Source organism: Rutidosis leptorrhynchoides, chromosome 9, assembly GCF_046630445.1.
Source record: "Rutidosis leptorrhynchoides isolate AG116_Rl617_1_P2 chromosome 9, CSIRO_AGI_Rlap_v1, whole genome shotgun sequence".
Taxonomy (NCBI): Eukaryota; Viridiplantae; Streptophyta; class Magnoliopsida; order Asterales; family Asteraceae; genus Rutidosis; species Rutidosis leptorrhynchoides.
Genome location: NC_092341.1, coordinates 360,873,701 through 360,894,087, shown reverse-complemented (window position 1 = coordinate 360,894,087; position 20,387 = coordinate 360,873,701).

The window sequence follows — 20,387 nt, the reverse complement described above, 5'->3', positions numbered from 1 at the left end:
CCGGTGCAACTCTTATCGCCATAAACAATCAAAGGTTCACCATTCTCGATAGGAATTCGGATTGCGTTAAGATCACAAAGGATGTGGGATTTTATTTTGGCTAACCAATTCATACCGATTATCACCTCGAAGCTTCCTAGTTCCATGGGTATCAAGTCAATTTCAAACTCATTACCCAAAATGTTTAACGTACACCCCCGGTAATATGTGTCGGCACTCAATAGTTTCTCGTTGGCCACTTCAATGGTATAAGTGGTATCTAATGGAAGTGGGAGAGTGCTAAAAGAATGAGTCAAAGTCTTGGATACAAAACTCTTATCGGCACCTGAATCAAATAAACAAGTAACATAAGTGTTGTTGAGAAGAAACGTACCCGTGACTAATTCATTGTCAGCTCGGGCTTCCTCGGTGTTGATGTTGAAAGCTCGGCCGTGCGTGTTGGGGTTATCTTTCTTCTTCGGGCATGCATTTCTATAATGGCCCGTTTGGCCACATTCGTAACAAGTGCCCGTCTTTGGTGCATTGGGCCCCTTTCGAGCGACGGGGTCGACACTTTTACACTCATTGGCCTTATGACCAACTCCTTGGAACCGATGGCAAATTAGCTTGCCACATTCACCAAAGTGATGTTTGTTGCATTTGTTGCAAAGAGGTAGGTTTCCGGCATAACCCTTCTTGCCGTCGGAGGTGAAAGGCTTCTTGGCAAAGTTGTTGTTGCTTGATTGGGGGGCTTCCCATTTTCTTTTGTTGTTACCCGACATATCCTCGGCTTTAGGTGCTGGCACTACGATTTCGTCCACCGTTTCTATCAACTTGTTGGCGCTGTTCAAAGCTTCTTGATGATTAGTAGGTTTGGATGACATTACCCCGTGTTTGATGCTCTTTGGAAGACCATCCATGTAAAGTTCAACCCTTAAAGATTCGGGGTTCACACGGTTTGGGCACATCAAGGCTAGTTCGGAAAATCGTTGATTATAAGCCTTGAGATCGTTTCCGATCGCTTTCAAAGTTCTTAGCTCTTGTTCGAGCCTTCGGGTTTCTTCACGAGGGAAATATTCGACGATCATCTTTTCCCTTAAGTCGGCCCAAGAGAGGGCGTGAGCTTCATCGGTACCCACCGATTGTACATAGGTGTTCCACCATGTGAGGGCGACACCGGCGAAAGTGTGAGTGGAGTATTTGACCTTATCTTGGTCCCGACAACCGCTTATACTAAAAATGGCATCCGTTTGTTCGAACCATCGAGTGAGAGTAACCGGTCCCCCGGTCCCATCAAAAGTATGAGGTTTGTACCCCATGAAGGCTTTGTAGGAGCACCCTTCGCTTGAGTTACCGGCCCCTTGATTGTTGTTGTTGTTGTGGTTGTTGTTATTGTTGTTGTTGGAGGAGTGACTGGCCATGGCCGTATCCACGGCGGTGGCTATCATCCGTTGAAGGGATTGTTTGGGAGTCTCATGGCGTGGCACACGGCGAGGAGGCATCGTTCCTTCAAAACACAAGAATACCGTTGATTAGTATTTTCAATAATACTAATCATGATATGGAATAAGGATAGAGAGAAAAATTTTCCTTGACTCGCCTTAAATTCTTTGTGTCATAATGTCAGAACGTTCATATGAGTCACCGTAATATAATCCCGAAAATTATAATACCCTAATTCATATGTGCATTCAACATTATTTCACTAAGTCAAGGTGGCGCGTCAATCAAATTAAACATCGTGAGATTAAGATGAAATAAGAGTAGATATGAGTAGAAACGTTCGAGTATAAATGCATAAGTAGTCAAGCAATTCCTACTTCAAGTCTATATGCCAGTTGTAGTCTAGACTCACTAATGTACCCTATGACTCGGGGTTGACACCAATGAACTCTAAATCCCTACAACCAACGCTCTGATACCATCTGTAGCGACCCGACAAAATCGTCATTGACGACGCCGTCTACTTAAGTCCCGTTACGTGGTCATAAGTCTTTAAAATAACGTTTGACCAAAAGTATGTCGCATTCATTTCAAAAGTAAAGATGTTTCACGGTTTACAAAGTAGTTCGACAACTAGTTACATAGCAAAGTTTAAAGTACAATTGAAACATATGCGACACAATTTAAAAGTAGCCAAAAGACGCTCCAGGTATGCATGTATACTCGACATCCAAGCAAGTATTAAAAGTAATGAGTGGAAGCATGTATCACAAAACGTTCAAGGACCTGAGAAAAACATAGAAATCTGTCAACGAAAACGTTGGTGAAATCATAGGTTTAAGTAAGTAAGTACAAGTGAACCACAAGATTTGTAACATTGATATAATAGTAATACATTCCAAAAGTTAATATTCACGAGCACCCAATTATCAATGCTTAACATTCCTTCCATAGAACCCCATCACAATAGTGTTAGAACATACACTGTTTCTCGAAAATATATTTCATTCGTAAACGGTAGCGAACCGTCTAAATGAGGGTTTGTCAAACCCATATGGATCCATACAACATAAGTTCTCGCTTACACCCGGCAAGTGTAACTAATGATAATCGAATTGAGGATTTTGTTCTAAACTCGTATGTAGAATGTTTGTTTTCCTGTACTTATGTTCACTTAGTAAAAAGAAATGTTTATGTTTTCTCATCCCAATTGTAAGTTCAAAAGAGTAAAAGTGGGACTATCATCTCACCTTGAGTGCACGTATGTAAAAGTACTTCAACAAGTAAACGTGTGCAAGAACGAATGCTAGTCTTGACCTAAACAAATAGGTTTGTATCAATATCGGTAAACACGGTCGGTCAAAGTGTTCAATTAGTCCTATGGCTCGTTAAGACTCGATTATAATAACATGTGAATCAAATTGTCATGTTTCATGCAAGGTACAAGTATAAAAGCATGTTAGAATGATTGCATAAGTATTTGGTTAAGTTTGATTAAAAGTCAACTTTGGTCGGGTCAAAGTCAACGAAAAAGTCAACACGTTCGGGTCGGGTCCTGAACTATTTTTCTGAGGTTTTTAATCATATATGAGCATGTTAGAACAAGTTACATGTGATTCGGAGGTCCATAGCATGGCAAACATTTTTTGTAAAATGACCAAACCAAACAGAATCTGGTAGTGTATCTGGACGGCGTCCAGATTTGCTGGACGGCGTCCAGCATTGAAGGCCTGGACGGCGTCCAATAATTTGGATGGTGTCCAGATCTGTATCCAGACCATGTTTTGCTGAAGCAAGAAATGCACGAACCAAAACTCAAACAATCCCAATTTATGACCCGCAAACAATCAAAACATATATCTTATCTCATCGGGAAGGTATTTTGACGAGGAAAACAACTACACACACATTTCAACAAACAATTCAATACTTGCAACAACCCAAATCACATTCAATGCTCATCATTTAATGCATTCAAGTTCATAAATGCAATTGAATGATTAGGGCAACCAATTTACATGAATGATATGCCGTTTTGAAGATATTAAACATACAATACAACTAAACACTTACTAATAACATCTCATGTCATTCAAAGCATCAAAGGTTCATTTCAAGTTCATCAAACCCTAACCCAAATTCACCAAAATCAATAATCAAGTTTATGAAATTTTCTAAAGCAACCTACACATCAAATTGAAGCTAGTGATACTAGGAACACGTTTAATACTTGCACTTTATCATAACAACAACATTAAATCATCCAAAACTCAAAATCAAACACACACTTTTCATGTTCATGCTAGTTACACTAAAACAACGAGATCGAGCATATAAATCATATATTCATGTTAGACTTGAGCCATAGACACTAATTAACAACTTTATAAGTTAAAAATGTCAAGAACACAAAATCTAGTGATTTTAGAAAGTTACCCAAATATAATGAAATCGGTATGGAATCGAAGAAGAAGTTGCAAGGATTCCAAAAATGCAATTTGTTTTGATGGACACTTGCTAGAACGAAAATAGATGATGAATCTTTGTAATTGGGTGTTGAGAGAAAATGGAGGAAGTAACAAAGAAGAAGAAGATGAATGAATGGATGAGAGGAGTTTGACTCCTTTGACCTAGTCACCATTTTGGCATTTTGGCAAGTTTAGTCCCTCAAGTTTCATTCGGGTGCGTGAATTACCTAAACGAGATAATTTAAAACGCGCATCAACGGGTGATGTTATAAACATATAACGGACTTTAAAATGAATAAACGGAAAGTAAACGGAAAAAGGCGGGATGTTACATATTATATAACCAAAAATTTTAATATGTACATACCATGATATTAATGTATAAACATATGAATTACTACTATAACATTTATATCACTAGTAATATATAAATCTACTCGATTACAGTTATGTGTATTAATATATATACACAAATGATATAGGTTCATGAATCCGAGGCCAACCCTGCATTGTTCAGTATCATCGTATGAATATTTTTACTACAAAATATGGTAGAGTGAGTTTCATTTGCTCCATTTTTAAATGCTTTTGTAATATATATTTTTGGGACTGAGAATACATGCGCTTTTATAAGTGTTTTACGAAATAAACACAAGTACTTAAAATTACATTCTATGGCTAAATTATTAAACCGAATATGCCCCTTTTTAGTCTGGTAATCTAAGAATTAGGGAACAGACACCCTAATTGACGCGAATCCTAAAGATAGATCTATTGGGCCCAACAAGCCCCATCCAAAGTACCGGATGCTTTAGTACTTCGAATTTATCATGTCCGAAGGGAGTCCCGGAATGATGGGGATATTCTATATGCATCTTGTTAAGGTCGGTTACCAGGTGTTTACCATATGAATGATTTTTATCTCTATACAGTTTGCGAAATGCCTGATATGAGATGTATATTTATGGAAAAATTGAAATCTTGTGGTCTATTATATTATTGAAAATGATTGATTATGATAAACTAATGAACTCACCAACCTTTTTGTTGACACTTTAAAGCATGTTTATTCTCAGGTTTGAAAGAAATCTTCCGCTGTGCATTTGCTTATTCTAGAGATATTAATTGGAGTCATTCGTGACATATTTCAAAAGACGTTGCGTTCGAGTCGTTGAGTTCATCAAGAATATTATTAAGTCATTATAGTGGGACATATTATGAAATGGTATGCATGCCGTCAACTTTCGATGTAATGAAAGTTTGTCTTTTAAAAACGAATGCAATGTTTGTAAAATGTATCATATAGAGGTCAAGAACCTCGCGATGTAACCAAATGCAATGTATTCGTCCAGATGGATTATGACGGGTCATGAAAGTTGGTATCAGAGCGGTGGACTTAGCGAACCAGGTCTTGCATTAGTGTGTCTAACTGATAGTTGTTTAGATGCATTAGTGGGTCTGGACTTCGATCGTGTCTGCATGTCAAAAGTTTTGCTTATGATTTAGTGTCGAAAATTATTTGCTTATCATCCTTAAAGTCTAGACACGTCTTACTGCCTCTATTGCATAGACAGTGTATAGATAAATTCATATCTTAGCGTATCTGATAATTTATATCTTAGCGTATCTGTTACTGTAGACTTTTCTTGACAGCTTTCGTAGATTCCTTCGTAACTTATGAGATTTTAGTATTATATATGCATATGTAAATTATGTATTGCAGGGTACTAATCTACATCCTATAAACTATTTCTTATCGAAAATACTTCATCTGATCGTACGAGATGAATCCCTCAACCAGTTCGAATTCCTCGAATTCTGACAGCTATTCCGATATGGAGTTTCACCTAAGCTCCAAAAGCAGTGTGACCGGAATGGATCAACCAATTAGCCATCATCTATTTTGAATGAATTGGGGCTGGGTTCGTAGCCTACTTAGTCATTGGAGACAAGAAGAAGGCGATCCCTTTCATCCACCATTTTGTCCTCTTGGCGAAGAACCTGAAGCACTTACCGGTGAACCTGTCCGAAACACCATTTTCTCTCTCATTTCCAGAGTATCTCGTCATGATTATATATTAAACCAAATTTTAGATCTTATTCATCCGCTTGTTCCGACCGACAATCACCCCGGAATAATAGAAGAAGTCACCGAACTTCGCGCTCGGGTAGCGACTTTGGAGAATGTGGTGCAAAGATTACAAGCACCAGTGGCAACACCGACAGCAACAGTACCACCATCAACAACACCAACAGTACCATCACCACCACCAACAGCAACATCCGCATCACATGAAGGGACCCGTCCTAATCCATTCGGACGAAGTCCATATCGATTATAAACGATTCACGATAGTTGATTACATCGCGTGGTACTTGACCTCTATATGATACATTTTACAAACATTGCATTCGTTTTTGAAAAAAAGACAAACTTGCTATGCATCGAAAGTTGGAGGCATGCATATCATTTCATAATATATCCAACTATAATTGACTTAATAATAATCTTGATGAACTCGACGACTCGAATGCAACGTCTTTTGAAATATGCCATGAATGACTCCAAATAATATCCTTAAAATGAGCTAATGCACAGCGGAAGATTTCTTTCGTACCTGAGAATAAACATGCTTTCAAGTGTCAACCAAAAGGTTGGTGAGTTCATTAGTTTAATATAAATAATCATTTCCATCATTTTAATAGACCACAAGATTTTCATTTCTCATAAACATACGTCCCATGCATAGAGACAAAATCATTCATATGGTGAACACCTGGTAACCGACATTAACAAGATGCATATAAGAATATCCCCTATCATTCCGGGATCCTCCTTCGGACATGATATAAATTTCGAAGTACTAAAGCATCCGGTACTTTGGATGGGGTTTGTTAGGCCCAATAGATCTATCTTTAGGATTCGCGTCAATTAGGGTGTCTGTTCCCTAATTCTTAGATTACCAGACTAAAAAGGGGCATATTCGGTTTCGATAATTCAACCATATAATGTAGTTTCGATTACTTGTGTCCATTTTGTAAAACATTTATAAAAATTGCGCATGTATTCTCAGCCCAAAAATATAAAGGGTAAAAAGGCAAATGAAACTCACAGTAATGTATTTTGTAGTAAAAATACATATGACGATATTAAACAACAGAACAATGCAGGGTTAGCTTTCGATTCACGAACCTATATCATTCATTTATATATTAAAACGTATACTGGAAATCACATAATTTCATTTGTTAATATATGTTATTTATGTAAGTGTAGTTATATAAAATTTATACTAAATTTCATTTAAAATCATATATTTATATTATATCTTAAATTATATGTTATATATGTTTATTTTGTATATATATCAAAAATGATTATTATAGTTATATTAGTATCTATATATATTTAGTATTATTTTAAAAATACCTAATTTGTTATATGTAACCATATATAATGATAATATGTTTTTCATATAGTTATATGGATTATCAATATAATTATAATATATAGATATATATAATAAGGGTGTTTTTATGTACAAAATATTTACTTGTTAGAAATGATAGTTTTGATATTATTGTCCTACTAGATAGTAATAATAACTTTATTAATAATGAATATTAATAATAATAGTGATATTGTTAATAATGATACCTATGTTAGTAATAATCATAATAATCTTAATAAACATAACAATGATATTAATACTAGTATTAATGAAAATAATAATTTTATTTCCAATACTAATGCTAGTAATAATAATAACAATAATTTTATCAATCATTTTAATACTAATGATAATAATTTTAATAGTAATAATAATAATAATAGTTATATTACTAATAATAACATTATTGATAATTATTATAATGATGATCTTAATAATAATATTATCTAATACTTAATAATCCTAATAATAATAATAATAATAATAATGATAATAATACTAATAATAATAACAATAACAATAATAATTTTTTATAATAACAATGATAATAATAGTAATAATAATAACAATAATAACAATAACAATAATAATAATGATAATAATAATGATAATGAATTTTAATATGTAAAACAACCTTAAGAGTTCCTTTTAAAAAGAAATGCACCAAGTAGGAATCGAACCCGAGACCCCTCGATTTGATAAACACCCAAACGACCACTAAACCAATTCTATTTTTCTGTTATACCTTCCCTTAGTTTGAATATAACCCGACTTGTGTTGTATCTTCTTCTTCCCCAAAACAAATCGACCAGAGCACCAATTAACACTTTACAGATTTGAATTAAACATGGGTTTGGAACTAAACAACCATAATGATGGTCGTAACTAACAGATAAAGGAAGATTAGAAGAAAAAAAAATATATACCTGACTGCAGCGTTCGGAAAAAAAAAAAAAACATAAATCGTGGTTTTGAGTTTAAGGCAGTTTTAAACAATGGTTATAACACAAATTGTGTTACAAATGACTCATAGAAACTTTTGAAAACAACAATTGAACCTGAATCATAACCGTTAACTAAAATTCGTCGAAAAACAAATGTTTTACTTTTTACAAAATTAACTTTGACCCTAAAATTCTTGCTCGATACTAAAGATTGGATCGTGCCATTTTGCAGAAATTTTTGTTAGAGAATTCCTAACAACTCTGCAATTCAAGTTTTATACAAATGTTTCGATTTCGAGTTTAAAAAAAAAAAAAATGAAACAGCGGTATAGAGCAGGGAAGAAAGAAAAAAATAATAATATCAGTTTTTTTTTAATTACGCATTTAACTGAAGTGGGATTATATGATGAGGTATGAATGATTGAATAAAAAAATATTGCACAAAGTCATTGGTAGGGTTTACTAGTATTACAAGTTGAATAGAAAGGCAGAAAGAAAAAAATGAATACAGATGATTCCGCGTAACATTCTGTCTTTTTATTTTATATTTAATTAATAATCAATAAATATATTAATAATTACATTAATAATAATATTAATAATAAAAATATCAAAATAATACTAATACTAATAATAATATTAATGATAATGATAATAACTTGTATCTTAATAATAATAAATAATAAAGATCCTTAATGATAAATGGTAGTAATAATATCTAATAATAATAAAGATATAACAACTTACATGTTTTAAATTTTTATGTCTATATATTATATATTATAATAATATTAATCATTCATATATTAATGTTAATATTTGATGATAATTGTGAATGTAATAATAATAGTATTAGTATAACATTTATATTTTGATATTTTAATATTACATATTATGTATTATTTACTACTTATATACTAACATATATATAATAGTTATACATTTTATCGACATACACATAATAATATTTATGTTTATACATCATATACCTATTTAAATTACTATATATAATTATGTTTTACATATCCAGTTTTATTACTTAAATGAATGTATTGATTATATACATTAAAACAATCAAATTCAAAATATAACCTTATTCATTTAATACTTTGTTAATCGTTGACAAATTATGTATATTCAACCTACTCTCTATATTTTAATAAACAGTTTTAAATAATAAGTTTAAGTGTTCTTTCTAAATCACATAATAGTTCATTAATATATTTATAATATATAATTTATTTACATGTGTAGTTATTTATATATACATTTCTATTTACGATGAAATGGTTCGTGAATCGTTGGACAGAGTCAAGGTTAAATGCATCCGTGTAATCAGTTCAAACATTTTGGGACTCAACATTATAGACTTTGTTTATCATGACGAGATTATATAAAGATTAAGTTTAAATTTGGTCGGAAATTCCCGGGTCGTCACATCACACGTCTCGACATCACAATCTATACCTCGAACATCAACATCATACGCACCATAGATACCAAGGAGTACCAACAACAATGAACGATGAAGTATTGATCCATAACTTCATTAATATTCTGCGAAGAATATGTAATTTCTAAAAATCTTAGAGATTACTTATTTTAGCTCAAACCGAAAAGCAAATGAGATTAATATCATATTAACTCATTAAATCCATGATTTCATCGGAAGAAAATATATATGTATATATATTTTCATAAAGATTGTAATTAAAAATTCTTTTGTACAAACTATTAATGGTGAAAATATTTTAACGGGTAGGTAATACCCGAAGAATATTCAGATTTCATATTAATAAGTTACACTGTACATCCTTCGAATCTGATTCAACGGTCATTTACTATCCTACTTACAACTACCGATAAACGTATCCGTTCACCGCAAAGTAACCATTTTCATTCAATTTCATATTTGGATTTTGACCTATTAGAATCCAACAAGTGGCATAATGAAGAAAACATTGGACAAAAAAAAAATTTGTTAGAAATAAACAAATTAACTATGAGGAATTTTGTTAAGAATCCACGCTAACTGTTCCTAGCTAACTGGTTACATTTTATTTATCGCAATTTTAATTCTCGTAATTTTATTTATCGTCATTTAATTTCTGTTATTTATTTTACGCACTTTAAATATCGTGACATGTATACAAGGTTTTGACATATCATATCGACGCATCTATATATATTATTTGGAATAACCATAGACACTCTATATGCAGTAATGATCGAGTTAGCTATACAGGGTTGAGGTTGATTCCAAAATAATATATATACTTTGAGTTGTGATCGAGTCTGAGACATGTATATAACGGGTCACGACACGTATTAATTAATTCGAATATTATATATTGAACTATATATGAATTGTTGAGCTACAAATTGTGGATTGCTAACTGTGGACTGTCAACATTGGACAATTAAAATGAACTAAAATATTGATTATAACATATGAAACTAAACAATTTTTCAAGTTTGCCACTTGATTTCATCTTAAACCTCATTTGTATCTTAACGATTACAATCTGCGTTCAAACCTTTCATGATTCTTGAAAACATCTCAATCGAGAGGATGAACCAACCGCATTTCATCTACGGAAGAAAAGATTGATGCATATAGTTATGCACCTGAAAACACTCAGAACCCGAGTAAACGTTTAACACGTATCTGTGCTAATTCCTTTAGTGTTATTATTACCCAAAATAACTTGGTAATTCCTTTCAAAGTAGCCAATTTTGTCACAGCTTCAGCAAGTCAACTTCGACTTTTCGTTCGAAACAACCTTATTATAACCTTGATATATATGTGTGCTCTTTTATTGTTACCGGAAAACCTTTCATATTCCACCATATTACCATCAGCGTTTAATCATCTAAAACCACAATTCTCCTGAAACCACCTCGGATTGATTACCGATGATTCAGATATCGTAGCGTTAAATGTAGAGGAAATAGAAGAAAAAAAATTAGATGGTCTAAACGGCCAAAAATTTGATGATAAAGAAGGGAGTGTTAGGAATGCTTGATAGAAAATTTGGTACTGAAAAAAAAAAATAGGTTGAGCAAACCATGAAGTAGACCAAGGCCACATACAAGGACCATACCATATATTCAAAGAAACCAGGTAATTCTGGATCCGATGAAACCTTCAACGAATATCTTGCTCCGTACTCATGTTAAAATCTTGCGGAAAATCTTTCTTCATCAATCATCGAACTTAGAAATTCCAAAATATCATCATAAATATCTTCGATATTTCTGAAGATATTTTCATAACTATTCTTATCTGAAATCATTAATCTCTTCGCGCTATCAGTGTAACATCATATAAGAAACTGTTAGTTTCTATATTCTGTAAACTTTCGAGTTTAAACTATGAATATTTTTGAAGTATTGTTGGAAATTGATGCATGAATTAGTATAATATAATGACACTTGATCAACGTGATTATATTACAGTAAGTCATACTGAGTTTCTAATGGAGCGTGATGATTCACAGATCATAACGTCATCATGTGCCATGTTACACGACTCTTACATTCTACCTCATCTTCAAACATATCAAGAACGTATTTTCTTGATAGTCCTATCTTACTCTTAAATTCTGGTAATTTGACAAGTCAGATTGTGCTATTACCGTTTCTTTCTTAGAACATTAACTATGTTCATTCCGAAATTCATACATACAAATTCTGGACCTTTACTTGATGTGCTTAATGGATAGAAGAGAAAACAGAGCATAAAGCTTCGAAGTATAAATGGGGGTATAAATCGCAGCAAATGGGAGAGAACATTAACCGTGGATGACAATGATTATAAGAGACAGAAGCAGGGGCATCGAAATATAAGGGAAGATAGAAAACCCAATGACAACACATAAATTACAAACCGTGTATGTCAATGTTTATGGCAACATAAAGACACGGGAGAATTAAAAACACTATAACCCCAAGGGCGAAGTAGAAGAAAACATATTCCTCCAGTGGAAGTTGGAAAAGGAGAATGATTGTTGCGATAGTAAGGATAAGGACAAGGATCAGAACTGGATTAAACATTTTCACAATATTTTAGATGTATGAAAAAAAAAGTATAGGAATGGTGAGAATAATGGAACGGAAGAGCTTAACTTATAATGAAGAATCAGACGTAACAATCGAGACAGTTAATAGCATTTAATTAAAGAGATCCTGATTCCCTTAAATCCCGAAGAATCAGATCTTTTAGATTTCGAAGATTTTATTTAAATCCCTTGAATTCTGGAAATCAACCAAGACAACGTCAAATGTTATGATAAACCTTATTTTATAAAATCAATCGAGACTACGTCACCGGTTAAGACGAAACGTTATTTACTCATTTCACTCTTTTGTGATAGCTTCATTCGTGCTCTTCGAATAATCGAATTTATCCATATTACTCAATGATGATAAAACTCTGCTTATCAACTCACATTCGTCATGAAAACATTTTTATTGTTAGCCATGACCACCTCACTCAAATTTCGGGACGAAATTTCTTTAACGGGTAGGTACTGTGACGACCCGGAAATTTCCGATCAAATTTAAACCTAAATCTTTATATGATATTGATGATAAGCAAAGTTTGTAATGTTGAGTCTCAAAATCTTTGAACTGTTTACATGAGTACATTTGTCCTCTGACTATTCCCAACGATTCACGAATAATTGTTTGTAAATAAATATGTATACATATATGTATATAAATGTAAGTATATATATAATAAATTGAAACTATAAAAATATAAAATTAACATTTGAATTAAATATTTAAAATAGGATACAAGATATTCAAGTGTAATTAAAAATGAATCTATATATATATATATATATATATATATATATATATATATATATATATAACACAAGTTATAGGTATAATTATTATTATATGTATATTATGATATATAAAATTTATAAATGATAAATACTCAATAAAATTTATTATATAATATATTGTATGATTATTAAATATTACATAATTAATAATATATAACTATAAATTTAGATATAGTATTATATCAATATTACTCTCACTATTATTTATATTAATATTATTATTATTATTTATACCAATATAATATATATGAGGTAGATATGAAGTTTGAAATATATGAATTGCTATAGCATTATTATTACTATCAATAATAATATTAGTATTATTATAACCAGTATTATTATTATTAATATTATGGTTATAAATTTTATAGTTATTATTATTATTATCATTGATAATTGATAATAATATGGTTATTACTAAGATATTATTAAAGAAATTTTATTAGTTATAATATTAAGAGTAATATTATTATTGTTATATTTGTTAAGTAATAAGATTAATTATAATACATCATATACAAATATAAAAATAATAAATACAAACACTCCGTATATAAATATAAGTACAGATATATAATCTGACATACATTACTCGTATTATTTATTTACTTATATTCACCATCAGTTTTTATTTATTTATTTATCTGTTTGTGTCCATCCTTGCTGTATACCCGTGAGTTTTCCTTTGTCGATTACTATAATATAATAGATTAGTTAGAGTGTTGGAGAAAATCATTGGAAGTCATCTTCTGTTTTATTTTTTTTTCTATTTCTTTATGTACTGAACGAATAAAGTCTGTCTAAATCTTGTCGATTGCATTTTTATATAAGTCGATTTAATTCAGTTGTTAAACAGATCATTAAACCTTTCCCATTATCAATTATCATTTATATCAACAATTAATTGAATCCATTTAGCAAGAAATTAGAGAAAATAACTCGTTCTTCCCCTGTACGCACCTTTTTTTAGCAAAAGCTCGATTTCAAATCGTTTTTCAAAATCTAGGAATGTAGTTGTGTTAGAAATCGATTATATAAACTACCTATAAAGTTTTAAACTTCAATTTTATCTATCGAATCCAAATTTAAGAGTCAAACCTTTGGAGTAAAAAGTCAACCAATTTGTTCTTCAATCAAATTCATATTATTCGTTATGATTCAAGCTAAGTTAACGATTGGTAAAGTTTCCATGAATGTTTTCTAACCTATTTCGTGTTATAACTTTTATCTATAATGTTACCAATCACAAAATCATTAAATGTTTTTTTAAAAAAAAAACTCTCGAAGAGCAGCAGCTGGGTTTGGATTTTTTTTTTATTTTTTAAACCAATTAATCACAAACTATAATTTATGTATTAGATATTAAGTCCTAAATTCAAATCTCTATTGATTGTTGTTATGATTTTGCTTATGTTGAATTTAAATACATACGAAGAAGATGAAGAACAATAGATAACAGTTATATTTATATACGGGGTAGATAAATCAGAAAAGAAATAGGCGGATCAATGGTAAAGGGTATTAGATGGTGAACGAATGGTCACGGGTTCGAGTCCCAGATGAGACAGCATGTTTTTTTAGGCTTAATTCCTTGAAGGTAGTTCACCCTTTATTTAGTTTTATTATTATTATTATCATTTTCATTTTCATTATTATTATTATTATAATTATTATTATTATTATTATTATTATTATTATTATTATTATTATTATTATTATTATTATTATTATTGTTGTTGTTGTTGTTATTGTTATTATAAATTGTTATTATTATGTTAAATTAGGATATGATTATTATTATTATCATTTTAGTTATTATTAAGTAATATCACTAAATATTATTATTATTATTATTATTATTATTATTATTATTATTATCATTAGTATTATTAATATTATTATTATTATTATTTGTTACTATTATAATTATTATGATTACTAAAATAAGTATGAGATAATATATGATTGTGATTGTATTATGTATGATTAAAATTATGATATATTAAGAGAATACTATGGATACAATCACGATATGTATAATAAATACTAATACGATATACGTAGAAGTATAGATATGTAATGATGTAAAAATTGTATTTTAAAACGATGCATATACGAAAAAGTAAACTCTAATAATTTGTTACTATTATAATTATTATGATTACTAAAATAAGTATGAGATAATATATGATTGTGATTGTATTATGTATGATTAAAATTATGATATATTAAGAGAATACTATGGATACAATCACGATATGTATAATAAATACTAATACGATATACGTAGAAGTATAGATATGTAATGATGTAAAAATTGTATTTTAAAACGATGCATATACGAAAAAGTAAACTCTAATAATTTGTTACTATTATAATTATTATGATTACTAAAATAAGTATGAGATAATATATGATTGTGATTGTATTATGTATGATTAAAATTATGATATATTAAGAGAATACTATGGATACAATCACGATATGTATAATAAATACTAATACGATATACGTAGAAGTATAGATATGTAATGATGTAAAAATTGTATTTTAAAACGATGCATATACGAAAAAGTAAACTCTATGAACATGGTTTTAATGGAAAATAAGTATATAACTTGTTATATATAAATATTAGTAAAAAAAATACAATATATATATATATATATATATTGATTATAATTTTCTGTATATATATAAGCATATATTTTTAAATGACATATTAACAAGTATATAAATATTTATTAATAATATAATATATTACGTTTTCATATAACTATATAAATTGTATTTACTTAAAATATTAACAACTTTGAATATTTAAACATATTGATATAAATTATGTATTAAAAATATTTTAACAAGAATTTACTACATATATATTAATAAATGTATTACGATAATTCAAATATAAATATTAGTATTAAAATTATTAATGTAATGATATAATAAATATTATATAACCAAAACTTTTAATATGTACATACCATGATATTAATGTATAAACATATGAATTACTACTATAACATTTATATCACTAGTAATATATAAATCTACTCGATTACAGTTATGTATATTAATATATATACACAAATGATATAGGTTCATGAATCCGAGGACAACCCTGCATTGTTCAGTATCGCCATATGAATATTTTTACTACAAAATATTGTAGAGTGAGTTTCATTTGCTCCATTTTTAAATACTTTTGCAATATATATTTTTGGGACTGAGAATACATGCGCTTTTATAACTGTTTTACGAAATAGACACAAGCACTTAAAAGTACATTCTATGGCTGGATTATTAAACCGAATATGCACCTTTTTAGTCTGGAAATCTAAGAATTAGGGAACAAACACCCTAATTGACGTGAATCCCAAAGATAGATCTATTGGGCCCAACAAGCCCCATCCAAAGTACCGGATGCTTTAGTACTTCGAATTTATCATGTTCGAAGGGAGTCCCGGAATGATGGGGATATTCTATATGCATCTTGTTAAGGTCGGTTACCAGGTGTTCACCATATGAATGATTTTTATCTCTATGCAGTTTGCGAAATGCCTGATATGAGATGTATATTTATGGAAAAATTGAAATCTTGTGGTCTATTATATTATTGAAAATGATTGATTATGATAAACTAATGAACTCACCAACCTTTTGGTTAACACTTTAAAGCATGTTTATTCTCAGGTTTGAAAAAAATCTTCCGCTGTGCATTTGCTTTTTCTAGAGATATTACTTGGAGTCATTCATGACATATTTCAAAAGACGTTGCATTCGAGTCGTTGAGTTCATCAAGAATATTATTAAGTCGTTATAGTGAGATATATTATGAAATGGTATGCATGCCGTCAACTTTCGATGTAATGAAAGTCTGTCTTTTAAAAACGAATGCAATGTTTGTAAAATGTATCATATAGAGGTCAAGAACCTCGCGATGTAACCAAATGTAATGTATTCGTCCAGATGGATTAGGACGGGTCATGAAATGGGATTCCTGCAATTTCATTGCATATATATATATATATATATATATATATATATATATATATATATATATATATATATATATATATATATATATATATATATATATATATATATATATATATATATATATATATATATATATAGTGGTAGGATCAAGAGGGAAGTAACCAATCGGGGGAAAGCGGGGGGAAACAAAAACTTTATTTTTTTTGTTTTTTAAAAAAACCTTGTTCACGAACATTATAGATGGGATGAAAATATGAACATTTAGTAGAGACACTTTGTGATAAATGTTTTTATTTTGGCGGGAAAATGCTCGAAGAAGTAATATATAACAATTCTCGTGTTTTTCGAGCGTATGTTGAGGTTTTAGCTATTAGGGTTTAGATATTAGGGTTTAGATATTAGGGTTTATAATGTTTAGATATTAGGGTTTAGAAATTTAGGGTTTAGGGTTTAGATTTAGGATTTAGATTGAGTTTTCAACACGAACGGTTTAGAGTTTAGGGTTTAGGGTTTAGTGTTTTGGGTTTATGGAATAAACCCAAAACACCAAACCTTAAACCCTAAACCCTAAACACTAAACTCTAAATCGGGCTAAATTTTACTTCACAAAACATAAAAAAAACGTTCATATTCTTCACGAACAATATTATCTTGAATGTTATTTTTGTCGATCGTTTTCCCGCCTAAATAATAACATTCATCACAAAGTGTCTCTTCTAAATGTTCATATTTTCGTTTGATCTTGATGCCGAAAAAAAAAATTCCAAAAAAACGAAAAAAAAATATTTTGCTTTCCCCCGATTGGTTACTTCCCCATTGATCCTGCCCCTATATATATATATATATATATATATATATATATATATATATATATATATATATATATATATAGTGGTAGAATCAAGGGGGAAGTAACCAACCGGGGGGAAGCAAATTTTTTTTTTTCATTTTTTGAAAAAACTTTGTTCACGAACATTATAGATTGGATGAAAATATGAACATTTAGTAGAGACACTTTGTGATAAATGTTTTTATTTTGGCGGAAAAACGCCGAAGAAGTAATATGTAACAATTATCGTGTTTTTCGAGCGTATGTTGAGGTTTTAGATATTAGGATTTAGATATTTGGGTTTATATGTTAGGGTTTAGATATTAGGGTTTAGACTAGCAAACTTGTTCTTTAAGAACATCAAAACACTAACACATTATAGTCTAGTGATTTAATACTCAAACCATGATAAATACTTCCAAATTCGCCATCAAACCCTAAACTCACAATAATCGGGTTCACTTACACTAGCAATACAACAAAACCCCTAATTCCATGAGAAATGGAGTTTAGAACCCCATCAAACTCAAACCCTAAACATGAACAAAAATCTTAACAATTAAATTCGAAGTTAAAGCTTACCAACACTATCAAAACGTAGTCGTTAACTAGGCGAACAACCTTAACCCTTGCACCTTAGCCCGAATCAACCTCCTTCTTCTCCAAGTGGAGCTTTCCCTCTCTAAAAACTCTTCCTCTCTCTAAGGTTTGAAGATGAGAGAGTTGTGAATGTGAAAATGATACAAAAGTGGATCTAAAACTGCTAATATGGCCACAGATCCGTCCTTAAGTGAAAAGACCAAAAAGCCCTCATTTAACTCAAAAATATAAAAAACAGAAAACTGTCGTCATGCATGGTGCGCGGCGCGCACCCATACCTTTGCGCGGCGCGCATGATGGTCCAAGCAGTATGTCAGCCTTTAAATTTACACCATGCTTCACACACTTTATGTACATCGTTTACTCTATATAAAATAAATATTTGGGTCTTACAACTCTCCCCCACTTAAATTCGATCACGTCCTCGTGATCCGCACCAAATACTAGAAGTTAAGCACTTCTCCCTTGAACATTCTCGCCTCCAAATGCGGAGTCACACATGTAGTAATCACGCATCCGACTTCTTGCTTCGTACACTAACGCATCATATATTACAATGAGAAATGGTAATCACCCCTCGAGACAAAACAACCACAAACGTTTGCTCCCACACCGAGTATCCAACTCGTACAATACATTTCACAATCAAACCAAAAGTAGAACAATTCGAAAAAAATCAATTTTTTTTTTAAATTATTTACCCACTTAGGGATGGCACCCGCGGGTAACGGGCACAGGTTCTATATACCCACGACCCGCCCGTCGGGTTTCTTTTTTGCTCGTTGAGACCCGTTACTCGCTCATGAGTAAAAAACTTTTCGCCCATGCCCGTGACCCGCGGGTAATAATAATATACAACTTTTTATTAGAAAATCCAAATAATTTTATTAATTATAAAACTATATGTACAAGCTTTATGTATAATGACGTGAAAATTTTGTATTTTACTTGTATATAATACTATAATTTTAATCATTATTCAAATACTAGTAAAATAGTTTTTAAATTTAATAATTGTAAGTATTAATTAGTGGGTAAATGAAGAAAAATCTCATGTATTCACGGGTCGGGTTTTACCCGCGACGGGTAGTATATACCCGCGATCCGTCGGCGTGTATAAATTTTTACCCTATCCGTGCCCGCGGGTAAGATATAATAATTTTACCCGCCCATCCCTGATCGGGTACCCGCGGGTCACTGGTGTTTTCTCGCCCATTGCCATCCCTACACCCACTTCCCCATGCTTTCCCTCAATTAGTTACTTTCCCATTTATCCTATATATATATATATATATATATATATATATATATATATATATATATATATATATATATATATATATATATATATATATATATATATATATATATATATATATAGGGGCATGATCAATGGGGAAGTAACCAATCGGGGGGAAGCGGGGGGAAGCAAAAAAAAAATTCGTTTTTTGAAAAAACTTTGTTCACGAACATTATAGATTGGATGAAAATATGAACATTTAGAAAAGACACTTCGTGATGAATGTTATTATTTTGGCGGGAAAACGATCGACAAAAATAACATTCAAGATAATATTGTTCGTGAAGAATGTTAACGTTTTTTTCTTCATGTTTTGTGAAATAAAATTTAGCCCAATTTAGAGTTTAGAGTTTAGGGTTTAGGGTTTGGTGTTTTGGGTTTATTCCATAAACCCAAAACACCAAACCCTAAACCCTAAACCCTAAACTCTAAACCGTTCGTGTTAAAAACTCAATCTAAATCCTAAATCTAAACCCTAAATCTAAACCCTAAACCCTAAATTTCTAAACCCTAA